The following is a 14,720-nucleotide window of genomic DNA, read 5'->3' on the forward strand; positions in this document are numbered from 1 at the left end:
AAACACACCCATTTCTGTGTTTAAGAAAATAATATCGGGGCGCCTGGGTGGCGCAGTCGGTTGAGCGTCCGACTTCAGCCGGGTCACGATTTCGCGGTCCGTGAGTTCGAGCCCCGCGTCGGGCTCTGGGCTGATGGCTGGGAGCCTGGAGCCTGTTTCTGATTCTGGGTCTCCCTCTCTCTCTGCCCCTCCCCCGTTCATGCTCTGTCTCTCTCTGTCCCGAAAATAAATTAAAAAAAAAAAAAAAAAGAAAATAATATCGATGGGGGGGCCTGGGTGGCTCAGTTGTTAAGCATCTGACTTTGGCTCAGGTCATGATCTCATGGTACGTGAGTTCAAGTCCCATCTGGTGAACTCGAGCCCCACCTCGGGTGAGCCACGCTTCTCTCTCTCTCTCTCTCTCTCTCTCTGCCCTTCCTGGGATTCTCTCTCTTTGTCTGCCCCTCACTCACTTGCACACCTCTCTCTCTCTAAAAAAGAAAAAAAGAATACTGATGACCAAAAAAATTTGGTGTATTAGTCAGAACTTGCGAGGAAGGGGTGGGTTACCTAAAACCTGGTTTCAGGGCCCAGGCATATTCTTTCCATTCACACATTAACTTAATGTTTCCTAACTGAGTAGAGGACTGTAGTCTAAACCAGTGCTTCTCAGACTAATGGACATCTGAATTAACAGAAGATCATGTTCAAATGAGATTCTGATGGAGGAGGTCTGAGGTGGGGCTGAAAGTCTGCATTTCTAACAAGCTACTGGGTAATGGTGATGCTGTTGATCCATGGACCACACTGAATTAGCATGGCAATATTCGAGTGTTTTTCGAATGTATTTCTTTTTCAATTAATTAAAAATGTTTATTTATTTTGAGGGGGGGGGATGAGAGAGGGGAGGGGCAGAGAGAGAGGATCTCAAGCAGGCTCTGCACTGTCAGCGTGGGGCCAGATGTGGGGCTCGATCTCACAATTGTGAGACCTAAGGTGACATCAAGGGTTGGATGCTTAATTGACTGAGCCACCCAGGTGCCCCTCAAGTGTATTTTTGCTACTGAAATAACAAATGGCAGGAGGAGGAAGTTTACCATGTAAACTTTGAATACTAGAATTAGGCCATGAATTCTCAATGGGTGCAATATTGCCCCCAAGGGGGGACAATTCTTTTGTTGGTGGTAAAAAAGCTTCAACAGATATATAGTCTAGCTGACCTGGAACAGCAGGGCTTTGAACTGCATGAGTCCACTTATACATGGATTTTTTCACCCAGTAAATACAGTACTGTAAGTGTATTTTCTCTTCCTTATGGTTTCTCAATAACATTTTCTTTGCTCTAGCTTACTGCTTTGTAAGAATACAGTATATAATACACACAGCATGCAAAATATGTGTTAATGTACAGTTTGTGTTATCCGTAGGCTTCTGGTCAAAAGCATGAGGCACCTGGATGGCTCAGCCGGTTACGTGGCCAACTTCCGCTCAGGTCGTGATCTCGAGGTCCGTGAGTTCGAGCCCCGCGTCGGGCTCTGTGCTGGTAGCTAGGAACCTGGAGCCTGCTTCTGTTTCTGTGTCTCCCTCTCTCTCTGCCCCTCTCTATTCGCACCCTGTTTCTCTCTGCCTTTCAAAAATTAATAAATGTTAAAAAGGGGCGTCTGGGTGGCTCAGTCGGTTAAGCGTCCGACTTCAGCTCAGGTCACGATCTCACGGTCTGTGAGTTCGAGCCCCGCGTGGGGCTCTGGGCTGATGGCTCACAGCCTGGAGCCTGCTTCCGATTCTGTATCTCCCTCGCTCTTTGCCCCTCCCCCATTCATGCTCTGTCTCTCTCTGTCTCAAAAATAAATAAACGTTAAAAAAATTTTAAAAAGAAAACAAAAATGAATAAATGTTAAAAAAAATTTAAAAAAGGCTATTAGGAGTTAAGTTTTGGGTGGGGGGATTAAAAGTTATATGTGGATTTTCAAGTATGTGAGAGGTTGGTGCTCTAATCCCCTTGTTGTTCAAGGGTCAACTCTGTATCAGTGATACTAAAACGTCATGGAGGGGGTCACCTGGCTGGCTCAGTTTGTAGAGCATGCAACTCTTGATCTCAGGGTTGTGAATTTGAGCCCCACATTGGGTGTGGAAATTACTTAAAAATAAAATCTTAAAAATAAAATGTCATGGGGGTGGGTACTAGGAAAAAGTCTAAAAAAGCTACTCAGGGAAGATATAGAACCACTGCTCTAAACTATTATAAAAGCTCATGAAAGTGTCACAAGTAAAAAACAAAAAAAGTCAGCCAGCCTGTCTGTTTATAAATACTCAGTTACCAACATTTGAGATATCTGTTATATATTACTACCTGGATTCTCAAATTCTCATTGACAAACATGATGGAAATTTCTTATTGAAGAGAACACTGAATTGAATTTTCCAGCTTGTCAAAGCATCTAAATACTGTAGATTGCAAAGGAAAGGGATGAGAATAAATACACGATGATTATCAGAGATGACTTATACCAACAGGAAAATTAACCTAAGTTGAATAAAAAAACACAATCAGGTTACAAGTAAGTCAAAAGTTTAAAACTAGAATTGCAAATACACTCCCTTCTTTCAACGTTTTAAATGTGCACTACATTCTATTCTTTAAAAAAAAATGTTTATTTTTGAGAGAAAGAGAGAGAGAGAGAGAGAGAGAGAGAGAGAGAGAGAGAGAGAGGATGTGCACATGTGAGCAAGCAGGGGAGGGGCAGAGAGACTGGGAGACAGAGGATCCGAAGCAGGCTCTGAGCTCAGCGCAGAGCCTGATGCTGGGCTCAAACCCATGAACCTTGAGATCATGACCTGGACTGAAGGCGGTCGCTTAACTGACTGAGCCACCCAGGCGCCCTTTCAATGTTCACTATCTTCTAAGTGCATTTCTTTATACTCCAAATCTATTTTATGTGTAATTATTTTTATAAGAATGAGATAATATGTGTCCCTTCAGTTGTTACACACTTGATGCAGAAAATGTTCTAATTAAAAACACGTAATTCCCCTTAACTATGGATTTGCACTAAACTACCTCCCATGCCCAAATGGCTGTGCTGCCCACCCACAGCATAGCAAAGAGGGCTGGTGCCTTCTGCTATGTAACAGAGCCCAGTGAAGGCAACTGATGTTATCTCCATGTGAAGTAAAGTGAGAAATCATCCAAATGTGGCCGGAACTAGACCCACACGGGTCAGAGTATGAACAGGCAACTCCCAGTAACAAAAACTGATCTCACTGAGTATACCCATTAGTGTGCTAAATGCCTATGTATTAACTGCTTTAATTGTCCCCAGATGCTACAAGGTGTTATAATGACTCCAATTTTTTATGATTAATTAGAAGGATGAGGTGCAAATAAACTAATAAAAGTCAAGGGCTAAAAAGTGGAGAGGAGGGATTTGAACAAAGGCAGCTTATCTCTGGAGCTGTGCTATCTCACCGGCATTTCACGTTGGTTGTATCCAACTAATTTGGGGTGGCTTTACGTGGTCAGGACCCAGCTTGCCTTCTCTCTGGGGCATGTCAAGTTTGCTGGGAAGAGGCAGGCAAGTGTCATGACCAAGGGAGTAGGAATAAGGTATCCTTTCAAAAGGCCAGCCAGACTGGTCAGAATTTTTTTTAAAAACAGCTTTGTTAAGGTATAAGTCCCATGCTATACAATCTACCCATTTAAAGTGTAAATTCAGTGTTGTTCAGTATATTTATAGGGATGTGAAACCATCGCCATATCTAATTTTAGAACATCTTATTTTGACTGTCACAACTGTTACCCACAGATACATCTATATAAAACAGAAAACAAATTCTCAATAAACAATACTTGTCTTCAAAAAAAATTTTAAAAAAGAACATTTTAGTTTTTTCCTAAAAGAAACCTAGTACCCATTGCATTCACCCTCAGTCTCAACCCCTTTTCTCCAGTCCTAATCAACCACTAACCTACTTTCTGTCTCTATAGAGTTTCCTGTTCTGAACACTCAATATAAATTGAACCCTACACTATGTCATCTTTTCTGATGGGCTTCTTTTACTTCGCATGTTTTCTAGACTCATCCATGTTGTAGCATGTATCAGTACTTTATTCCTTTTCACTGATGAATAATATTCTGTCATATGGATTCACTACATTTTGGTTTTCATCCATTAGTTGTTGGACTTTTGGGTTGTTTCCACTTTTTGGCTGTTATGGCTAATGCTGCTATGAATATTCAGGTACAGCTTTTTGTTTGGATGTATGTTTTCATTTCTCTTGGTATATGCCTACGAGTTGAATTGCTAGGTTACACGATAACTGTACATTCAACATTTCAAGGAACTGCCAGACTGTTTTTCAAAGCAGCTGTACCACTTTCCATTCACACCAGCAGTGCCTGAAGTTTCCAGTATCTCCATATCCTCATCAGCACTTGTTAACAACTGCCTTTTTAATTATAGCCAACCTAATGGGTGTGAAGTAATAACTCACTTGGTTTAGATGTGCTTTCCCTGATGGTTAGTGATGTCGCTTTCACGCCTGCTGGCTATTTGCATATCTTCTTTGATAAATGTCTATTCAAACGTTTTGCCCACTTTTAATTTAGATTGGTTGCCCCTTTTTTGTTATTGAGTTGTGTTTTTTATATGTTCTGGATACAAGTTTCTTGTCGGATATATGATTTGCAATTTTTTTTCCCATTCTGTGGAAATCTGATCACTTTCTTGATGCTTTGTGCAGAAAGTTTGATGTAGTGCAATTTATTTTTTTCTATTTTTACTTATGCTTTTTTTTTTTTAATCTAAGAAACCACTGCCTAACTCAAGGTCAAAATGGTTTACTCTTAAATTTTTTTCTAAGAGTTTTGTAGTTTTCGCACTTTCATTTAGGTTTATAATCCATTGAATTAATTTTGTGTATATGTTGTGAAGAAGTCATACAACTTTTGTGTATGTTGTCTGATATGGGAAATAAATCTCAGAAATAAACTCTGTTCTTTTCATGTGGATATCTGGTTGTCCCAGAAATATATATTGAAGATATTGTTCTCTCCCTATTATGTCTTGGTACATTTGTCAAAAATCAATTGACCATAAACGTAAGGGTTCATTTGTGGACTCTCAATTTTTCCATCATTCTATGTTTATCTGTAAGCCAGTGACACATCATCTTAAATACTGTAGCTTTATAGTTAAATTTTGAAAGCAGGAAGCATGCTTCTTCAAACTTTATTCTTCATTTTTTAAAGATTTTTTTTGTTTTTCTGGGTTCTTTGCAATTTTATATGAATTTTACGATCAGCTTGTCCATTTTTTCAAATGCCAACTGGGATTTTGATAGGAATTATATTGCATCTTTTAATCAGTTTGGGGAGTATTACCATCTTGACAATATTAATTCTGATCCATGAATATAGAATATCTTTCCATTTTTTTAGGTCTTTATTTTCAATGATGTTTTGTAGTTTTCAGTGTACAAGTCTTGTGCTTCCTTTGCTAAATTTATACCTAAATAATTTACTCTTTTTGATGTTGTTGTAAATGGTATTGTTTTCTTAATTTTATTTTCAGAACTTTCAATGCCAGTCTATAGAAATACCATAGATTTTTGTATATTGATCTTGTATCCTGCAACCTTCTTGTACTCTTATTAGTTCTAATACATTTTTAATGGATTCCTTAGGATTTTCTATGTACAAAATCATGTCATCTTCAAATAGAGATAGTTTTGCTTCTTTTTTTTTTTTTTTTCAATCCAGATACTTATTTGCTCTTTTTTTAATGGAATGCTTCATGAATTTGTGTCTAATCCTGGTTCAGGGGCCATGCTAACCTTCATTGTATTGTTCCAATTTTAGTATATGTGCTGCTGAAGTGAGCACTTTTATTTCCTTTTCATGCCTAATTGTCCGGATATGACATTCAGTACAATGTTAAATAGAAGTGAAAGAGTGGACATCCTTTTCTTTCTTGTTCCTCACTTAAGGGCAAGTATTCAGTCTTTTAGCATCATGTATGATGTTATCTGTGGATGGTTGAGCAAGTTCCCTTCCATTCCTGATTTGTTGAGCATATTGATGAAGAAAGCATGTTGGATTTCATCAAATGCTTTTTCTGCATCTGTTGAGATTATCATGTGGTTTTTTTTGGTCATTTATTCTATATATAGTGTATTACATTGATTAATATTCATATATTACACCACCCTTGAATTTCTGGGATAAATTTGGTCCTGGCATACAATCTTTTTATATTGCTGGATTCAGTTTGCTAGTATTTTGTTGAAGATTTTTTACATCTATATTCATAAGGGATTTTGGTCTACAGTTTGTTTTTTTTCCTTGTGATGTATTTTTCTGGTTTTGGTATCAGATTATTCTGGCCTCATAACATGAATTAAAAGTGTTCCTGCCTCTCCAATATTTTGGAAGAGTTTGTAAAGAAAATTTTAAATTACTAATTTTATCTCTTTACTTATTATTGGCCTATTCAGATTTTTAATTTTTTTCTTGAGTTAGTTTGGGCAGTTTGTGTCTTTCTAGGAACTTGTACATTTCATCCAAGTTATCTGATTTGTTGGCATACAGTTGTTCATAGCTTTCCTTAAAATCTAACTTATTACTAGAAGGTTGGGAGTAACGTGCCCTCTTTTATTCCTGATTTTAGTAATTTGTGTTTTCTCTCTTTTTTCTTGGGCAGCTTAGCTAAAGGTTTTGTTTGATTTTGTTTATCTTTTCAAATAACTGACTTTTGGATTCATTTTCTCTGTTGTTTTTTCTGTTCACTATTTCATTGATCTCTGTTCTAATTTCCTCATTTCCCTCCTTTTGCTGCCTTTGGGTTTCGTTTGCTCTTTCTTATTCTAGTTCCTTAAGGCATAATGGTAGCTATTGCTTTGAAATCTTTTTAAATGTAGGCATTTACAGATATACATTTAGGAAGGAATGTGGACTTTTATTTGGTATAAAGAAAGTCTAATAGTTGACCCAAAACCTACCAGTGGGATTGAGTTACAATTGTACTTGGGTGCCTTTGCTTAGATTCTGATTCTGTGGCACAGAAGCAACCAAAATACACAAGTTTAAATATATCGACTCCAGTAGGCTTGTGTTTCAGTGGTGACAATTATTCAGAGTTCGTATACTTTTTTTTAATTTTGAAGGGCCATTTATTTGATGACAATTGTGAAACGTTCCCAAACCTGTCACATGTAGTAAGTCTGCGGTCTGAGAAAGCGTTACTGGCATTTGCAAGCATTGCAGAAATTTAATAAACTGTCGCCAAACCATTTGCTTGTTCGAATGCCAAGGTTTCCTTCCCCACATCACATGCAGTGTCCTGCTGCCAACACTTATCAAAATACTCCCACAGTTGTCACAGAGAACTGTTCAGGGAGTTTCTATTTCTTTCTCTAGTTGTCCCTGTATGTCACTGCCTTTGCCACTTCTACTTGGGGACTCATTTGAACAACCTGAATACTGTCAGTACGCGGAGCAGTTGAGTAATCAAATCATGGACTGAAAACCTAAGAATGGCTGAGATGTAGCTACAGATATTGACATATAGGGTGCAGCGAGACTGGGAAGGACAACTCATGCTTTGCTCTCTATGGGTTTGAATTTTTATAGAGACGTTATGTTGTTTGTGTAATGTAAAACAGCAATAAAAGCATTAAGAACATTTGAGAGGGAATCTAGAGGAAAACACTAAGGGAAGTCTGGGTAGAACAACTCATTCTAATTGTAGATATACAATTAGGTAGTACAAGCATCTATATAATAGAATTGAGAGATATAATCCAGCGCTTTGAAACAGAGATTGACAAATTACTGGCTCTGAGTTTGCATTTCCTCTGAGTACTCCAACAGATAAGTGCCAGACTCAAACAGGTAAATGCCAGGCCACATTTAAAAAGCTCTTGCGTACGAAGCGGGAAAGGAAGAAGATGAGAGGGTGTGACTTTGGACCCCATTCACCCATTCAAAGATGCATGAAAGCGTAGCCTTTTACCACTATGATAATATCTGCGACTTTCATCTGGAACAAACACATCTCTGCTTTGTCTTGTTGGTTAATGGCTTTGATGGACATTTTGGCAGAGTACCTATCAAAATTTCAAACACATATACCCTGGACCAAACAATTCCACTGCTAGGAACCTCTGCTGAAGAAATATACCAGTGCACAGATTTTAGATAGCAGATGCTCACTGCAGCAAAATAGTTCAAATATCCTGAGTGTACTTCAGAGAGAGTATGTTTAAGTAAATTATGGTCCAACTGTCCCAAGGTCATAGGGCTAAGAAGTAGAGATCTGGGATCTAATACATGCTTTTACTTCCTCACGTAAATACATTTCATGAGTTAGTCAGTGGGTGTGGGTGGTTTTGGGGCATTCAGGACTCAGCTTGTGTGTTCTTCCCAGGGCAGGTCAAGATTGGATGGTGGGGAGAGGAGGAGGGACAGGCGAGTGTCATGGCCAAGGAATAAGGAATAAGACAGGGGAAAGTCCAAAGTTTAAAACAACAATAAAAAGTGGGAAAAAAAGGAGTTATGCATAATTAGGGAGAGGAACTCTGGAGGAAAGTATTTCACTTCACCAAAGAGCATCACTTTAGCTAATTTTCACCCTCAGGAGCCATCCTGAAAGACGCTAAGTGAACTGGAAGGTACTCACTCTGAAACCGGATGGAGGAAGGAAGGAGGAGCTTAATTCTGGAGAATATATCTGTCCCTTTTCATCAAAGAAAATCCATATTAACATGTGTTTGAGGGATTAGTACATCTTTGAAGTCCTAAGCAAATGGGAAGAGAATTCTTGCAGTGTTCCCAGAACTGTGAAATGAAGGGTTTGGTGTGGCTGTTGCAGGGTGGGATGATTCAGAGCATTTTAAGGAGCACATGCCAATTTCAGAAGTCCTGGCATTTTCCACATGCCCTGGTGTTTCCAGTTTCCCCAGATGCTACCCTAGCATTCTGTATGACCTTGAGCCAAATACCAATCTTTCTGTGAATCATCTTCTCCATCTAGTAAATGAGGTGGGTGGAATAAATGATCCATACACTGCCTTCAACTTGTGATTCAATGTCTCATCCTCAAGACTTACTGAATCATTAACATTTTAAATCAGCATTACTTGGTATTTATTAATGAAGGTTAGAAGCAAAAAATGTACTTTCCTAACACAATTCTTACACGCATGCACACACACACACACACACACACACATATTTGTCAAATGAAATAGAAAATATTACCTAAAAAAAACCCTTTCACTTTGGTGATTTGTATCTCTGGTCCTCTCTTGTTTACTAGTAACAAAGAATGGATTTTCTTGTGGTGTGAGGAAGAAAGGAATGGCTTAAAGGAGGAATGCTAGCAGAAGGAGTGGGCGATACGTATTATTTTTATATTCAACTGCATTTCATTTCTCCAGAAGCCCATAGATTCTCTCTCTCTCTCTCTCTCTCTCTCTCTCTCTCTCTCTCTCTCTCCACTGCTGCCTCAAAGTGAAGGTACCAATTTGCCCCATGGTATCACACTAACAGAAAGAAAAGCCTTGAGTTGCGCCTGATTTTTCCTGTGTTCTTATAATCTCAGGAGTTGTGTGTTTGTCTGTACCTTTCAGGCCACGTGGATGTGGAGGGTGTTGAGCCCTGCTATGAGATCATTGACAGAAATGTTTGTGTGTGATTATTATGTAGTAAGTGTAAAATGCATGGCAAGTGCTTCTTTAATTATTTGATTTCTTAAATACAGCTCGTTTTGAGTGCTTCATAGATGTCTAATTACAGGGGGGTGTCATGACCGAGAGCCCCAGACACTGAACTCTGAAATCCACCACGTTTGCTCTGAGGGCACACCTCCCACCGGCTGCTCCCAGCCGGGAGGCTGAGTGTGGCCGGCCTGCCCCTGGGAGACTGGGAGCCTTCTAGTGGTAGGCTTGGGCTTAAGGAGTCCCCCTTCCTTTGTCTTGACCAGGCTTCCTTATCCTGCTTGGGGGGGGGGGGGTCAGGAATGCCTCCATTGTCTCTTCCTTTCCCTTGGATTTCACGTGGAGCCAGTCTTCCCCTCTTCTCTCACTGGTATGGAGCCCAAATGAAATCTTTGCATATTTAACTCTGTCTTGGTGCCCATCCTCAAGAGAACCGTACGAACAGATTGACGTTGATTCAAAGCACAGCTTTGCAAGGCAAAGAACTATGTGTTTGCTATGCTACATTTTAGGTCATAAAGGGGGAGGAAATAAGTTTGTACATTTGGGTTAGCTGATAGAGGCACCCAGAACTCTCAAGGATACACAAAAAAATTAATAACAGTGATATCCTGTGTGAGGTTTTTGGGGATGAATGGGGATAAGAACTGGGACAGAAACTTTTCAAGGTATACCTTATATATTTTCTCGAGTTTTCAAGCAAATAAATGTATAACAATTTGAAAACGTAAAATCAAATGTTTTCATTAAAAAAAAACACGTGAATTTGAGAGAAAAACAAAGCATGACTTTTGGAGATGGATCTGAGCTGGAGTCCCTTATCAGCTAGTGATCTTGGGAAAATAACCAGTCTTGGGTGGGTAACCAAGCAATTGGATTCTAGATGTCAGTGAGTTATTTTTCTCCTTGAATTCGATAACCTCATTCGCCAGATCCCAAGAAGGCATACACTGCCCACTGGATTGCCACCGGGCTTGGCCATTGAAATTGCTGGGGCTAGGGGACCATGAGGCCGAGAGCTAGTGAGCCTGAGAAGATTTCAAGAACCAGTGCACTGAGCAGACCAAACTCTCCCTTCCCTCCGCCAGGTAACCACAAGTCCCAGGCTGGTGGGGGGTGGCCGGGGGGCCGTTTGGATTCCAGAATGAAATTGCTGAACCACAGCTGGCCTGTAGCATTGCAATGTGAGCAAACTTCTGTGGTTGAAAACTGTGGTTTATTCCCCCAACTTTTCATTTTGAAAAATTTCAGAATACACTTGAAAGAGTAATATAATCAGCACCTCACTTAGCCTCACCAGTTGCTGACATTTTGCCACATTTGCTGAATTTCTCTTGCTTCCTCTCCAGATATAAAGCCCTCCATTTTTACTGAGCCATTAGAGAATTAGTTATAGGCAGGAGGATACTTACTCCTAAATATTCCCACATCCTACGAACATGGATTTCCTCCTTCATGACCATAATTCTGTTATCAAATCCAAGAAATACAACATTGATCCAATAATATTTACTATACAGTTCATATTCAAATTTGTCATACTAATGTCCTCGGAATTTTTTTTCTTTCAAATCCCAAACCCGAATAAGGATCATACATGGCCATTCATTGCCTATCTCTTTAGGCTCCCTTAATTTAGAACAGCTCCCGAATTTTTTTGGTTCATCTGTCGTGGAACCGATATTTTTGAAGAGCTTAGGCCAGTTGCTTTGTAGAATGTGTCATTTTCTGGATATATCTGATTTCTTTTCCTCGCGGTTCTTTAGAATCAGGTTAGACATTTATACTACATGGGTGATGTTTATATCACAACCAGGAGGCACAAATAGTGTCAGATGGTCCCATTTTGGGTGATGATAATTTTGACCACTTTGGTAAGGTGGTGTGCAGTAGATTTCTCCATTGAAATTTCCTTTATCCCTTTGGGGGATAACCTCTGGGGTGATAGACACCAGGAGAATATCTTGATCTTGGAAAAATGTTCCCCAATGCTGTTAGCATCCACAGGTGACTCATTTCTGAAACAATTGTTACACTGGTAGATGCAGAGTGGTGATTTTTCCCCATTCTGTGGTTCTACCCTCTGGATTTTGTAAAGAAAACTTCCTCTCTGCTCCCATTTATTTTTTAGTATCGCTATGAACTGGATTTTTAACATATACAATAATGTTAGACTCCTTTATCAGTATTCTTTTTGTTATTTAAACAGTCCTAAATTTGTACAATGAAAACCCTTGTCAAGCTGGATCCTGTGCCCTTTGAGCATGTTTCTGCCTGTCTTTGAGTATTTTCTTGCTTTCTGACACAACAAGATGTTCTATCTAGGCCGACCTTTGATAGTTACTGCCACAGACCTGATGACTCTTTTTGTTTGGGAGAGAGACCGAGAGAGTGAGGCTAAGATTTGGGGAGAAAGTTGGTAAAGAAGGAGGTCAGAAAGGAGATTTAGTGTAAGGAAATATTTTGGGGGAGTTCTTGATCTACTGTGGGTAGGTCTCCCAGGTTCTCCAAACCTGCATTTCCTCTTCTGGAAAATAAAGATTATTATGTGCCTATTGAAGGAGTAGGTTGCAAGAATTAATCAACCTGATTGATTGGCATATGTTCAACACCTGTTGGACATTACCATTACTAACATCCTTCCAAGTTAATTTCTGTGATAATTGTGGCTTCCAATTATCCTCCCAATGTGACATATATAGGATTAAACTTGCTTAAATTTATGTTCTGAGGTTTTGTTTAAATATTGCTCTAAAATGTTCTGAAGGCAACTAGATGGGGTTCAAGTCTAAAGGGACTGATAAAACAAAGATCTTTCAAGAGAGTAATTGTATGCAAGTTTAAGGAGAAAGCAAAAGACACACACATCATACATACATGTGTATCTGTATTTCATAGTTTGAAATTGTATCTTAAATGAGAAGTGGCCTAGTAAAATTTGGCTGGCATTATCAAAGCTCTACTGCTTATTTACATTTCTTCCCCTCTCCACCCCTCCCATTTTTTATTTTAATTTTTTTTTTAATGTTTGTTTTTGAGAGAGAGAGAGAGAGAGAGAGAGACAGAGTGAGCAGGGGAGGGGCAAAGAGAGGGCCACGAAGAATGGGAAGCAGGCTCCAGGCTCTGGGCTGTCAGCACAGAGCCCAGTGGAGGGCTCGAACCCACAAACCGTGAGATCATGACTTGAGCTGAAGTTAGATGCTCAACCGACTGAGCCACCCAGGCGCCCCATGCATTTCTTATTTTAAAACCAAAGATAATTACACTCCCTGAGCCGTTGGGAATATAAAATTCAGGCCACGGAGACACATCTATGGAGGCACGGAGTCTCCGTTGTTGTCTTCCAGTTTTATAAGTGACATACAACACTTTCAGTTTAAGGCGTACAGCACAAAGACTTAAAATACATGCATACAGCACGAGGATTAGCACAATAAGTTAACACGAGTCGCCTCACTGTGTTTGTGATGAGAACTTTCAAGATTTACTTTTTTTAAGCAACTTTCAAATACACCATACAGTACTGTTAATTATAGTCGTCATGCTGTACATTAGCTCCCAAGTGCTGATTTGTCTTATAACTGGGAGTTTGTGATTCGTGACCACATTCACCCAGTTTCCCAAGGGAAGGCACGGAGCCCTGCCTGGTATTTGTTCCTTAGCAAGTACCGCCCCCTGGTGGTGATATGTTCCCATGGCAAGTCAGAACCCAGCGGGGGGGGGGGAGCGGGGGGGACGGGGGGGGGGAAGGACATGGGTTGAATTTGTGAACTTAACAAGCCTTAAGTAAAGCCACAGCATTCGACCACTTTGAACAAAAAGCATTATCATACTTACCATCTACGGAATGCTTCCTTCAATGGCAATAACATCCTGGGGTATAACAACGGTATTAGACGCTGCTCTGGAACTGCCCGCAAAGACAGTCAATCATTCAACACGTACCTACTGAGCTCGTACTGTGTGCCATGCATCGTTCCGGGCCCTTGGGATGAGACAAAAATTCCACCCCAGTGAGATAGGGAAACTGAAGGGCTCCATAGAACTCTTTTTCTTCCTTTTCCTGCTTCTATTTCCCCCTCTGCTATTCTTGCTAGGACCTGCACCCCCATTTTACACATGCCTTATAATGCAAATAGTGTATGTCGTCCTTGTAAGGGACTTCTTTAGAATAGATAACTTTTTTTTTTATCCTATTCTATCCTAGTCTGGTGAGAATGACCAGAGGAAGCTATCACACAGTATTCCAGACCACCTGCGCTAGACATCTGGACACCAAGATACCCTGGCTTGAAGGAGTAAGACCTGGACCCTCATCTTTGTTCTCACTGGTTCCTGGATGCCTAAGAGGACACCTACACCCGACCACCGACTGTCCTCAGTGAAAAACCCCAGACCCCAAGCAAAGACGAGGCTCTCTCTTTTCCTTTGAATCCCCCCGACGCTGTCTGTGATCTTACTCTCTCTGTACCTTCAACAAACTCTGTTTTCGCCTCCTGCACGCATCCTGCACGCATCCAGGGACCCTCTTAAGTACCCGCTTAAGACTCTGGGTCCGCAGAACGGCCTGCCAGCATCACCGGGATGCCTTTTTACATGCTGTTTATATTCTCTGTATACTACACAAACGAATCTAACTTGTAAAGAGCTATACGAATTATAGAGTTCCCTTCAATGGCTCAATAAATGGAGAACCCTGGCGCAGATCACCCTTACAAAACCGAGAGTTAAGATGCCATTAGCTTGACCGGCCGGGCAGACCACGAAAGCAAATCCACAGAAGCTGTCTTTGCCCAGTTCTTCTCCCCAGAAATATTCTTTGCGGGGAGCAAGGGTTTCTCCCAGCCTTTCGGGCTCGAACTCGCGGAGGGAGGAGGGTGATGGCGCAGGTCGGACTCTGCGACCCCAAAGAGGACGCCCGTCTCCCTGCACAGCCCCCGGGGGTGGCGGACCCGTCGCCCTGCGGTCCAGCACCTCTTGGTCACCCTCTGCGCCCCTGGAACGTACCCCAGCTCCAGACCTCCTG

The 14,720-nt window shown here is 40.6% G+C and overlaps 1 long non-coding RNA gene and 1 other non-coding gene across 2 annotated transcripts; one reads left to right on the plus strand and one right to left on the minus strand.

The window, feature by feature from the left end:
- The first annotated feature begins 1,454 nt into the window (after positions 1 to 1,454).
- LOC107180816 lies at positions 1,455 to 14,412 on the plus strand. Its single transcript, XR_001511555.2, has 3 exons — positions 1,455 to 1,485; positions 10,627 to 10,782; positions 13,902 to 14,412. It is a non-coding gene; the product is annotated as an uncharacterized LOC107180816 (long non-coding RNA).
- On the minus strand, positions 5,755 to 5,861 carry LOC122230814. Its single transcript, XR_006207899.1, has one exon. It is a non-coding gene; the product is annotated as a U6 spliceosomal RNA (small nuclear RNA).
- Positions 14,413 to 14,720: the final 308 nt, after the last annotated feature.

The sequence above is a fragment of the Panthera tigris genome, chromosome C2 (assembly GCF_018350195.1).
Source record: "Panthera tigris isolate Pti1 chromosome C2, P.tigris_Pti1_mat1.1, whole genome shotgun sequence".
Taxonomy (NCBI): Eukaryota; Metazoa; Chordata; class Mammalia; order Carnivora; family Felidae; genus Panthera; species Panthera tigris.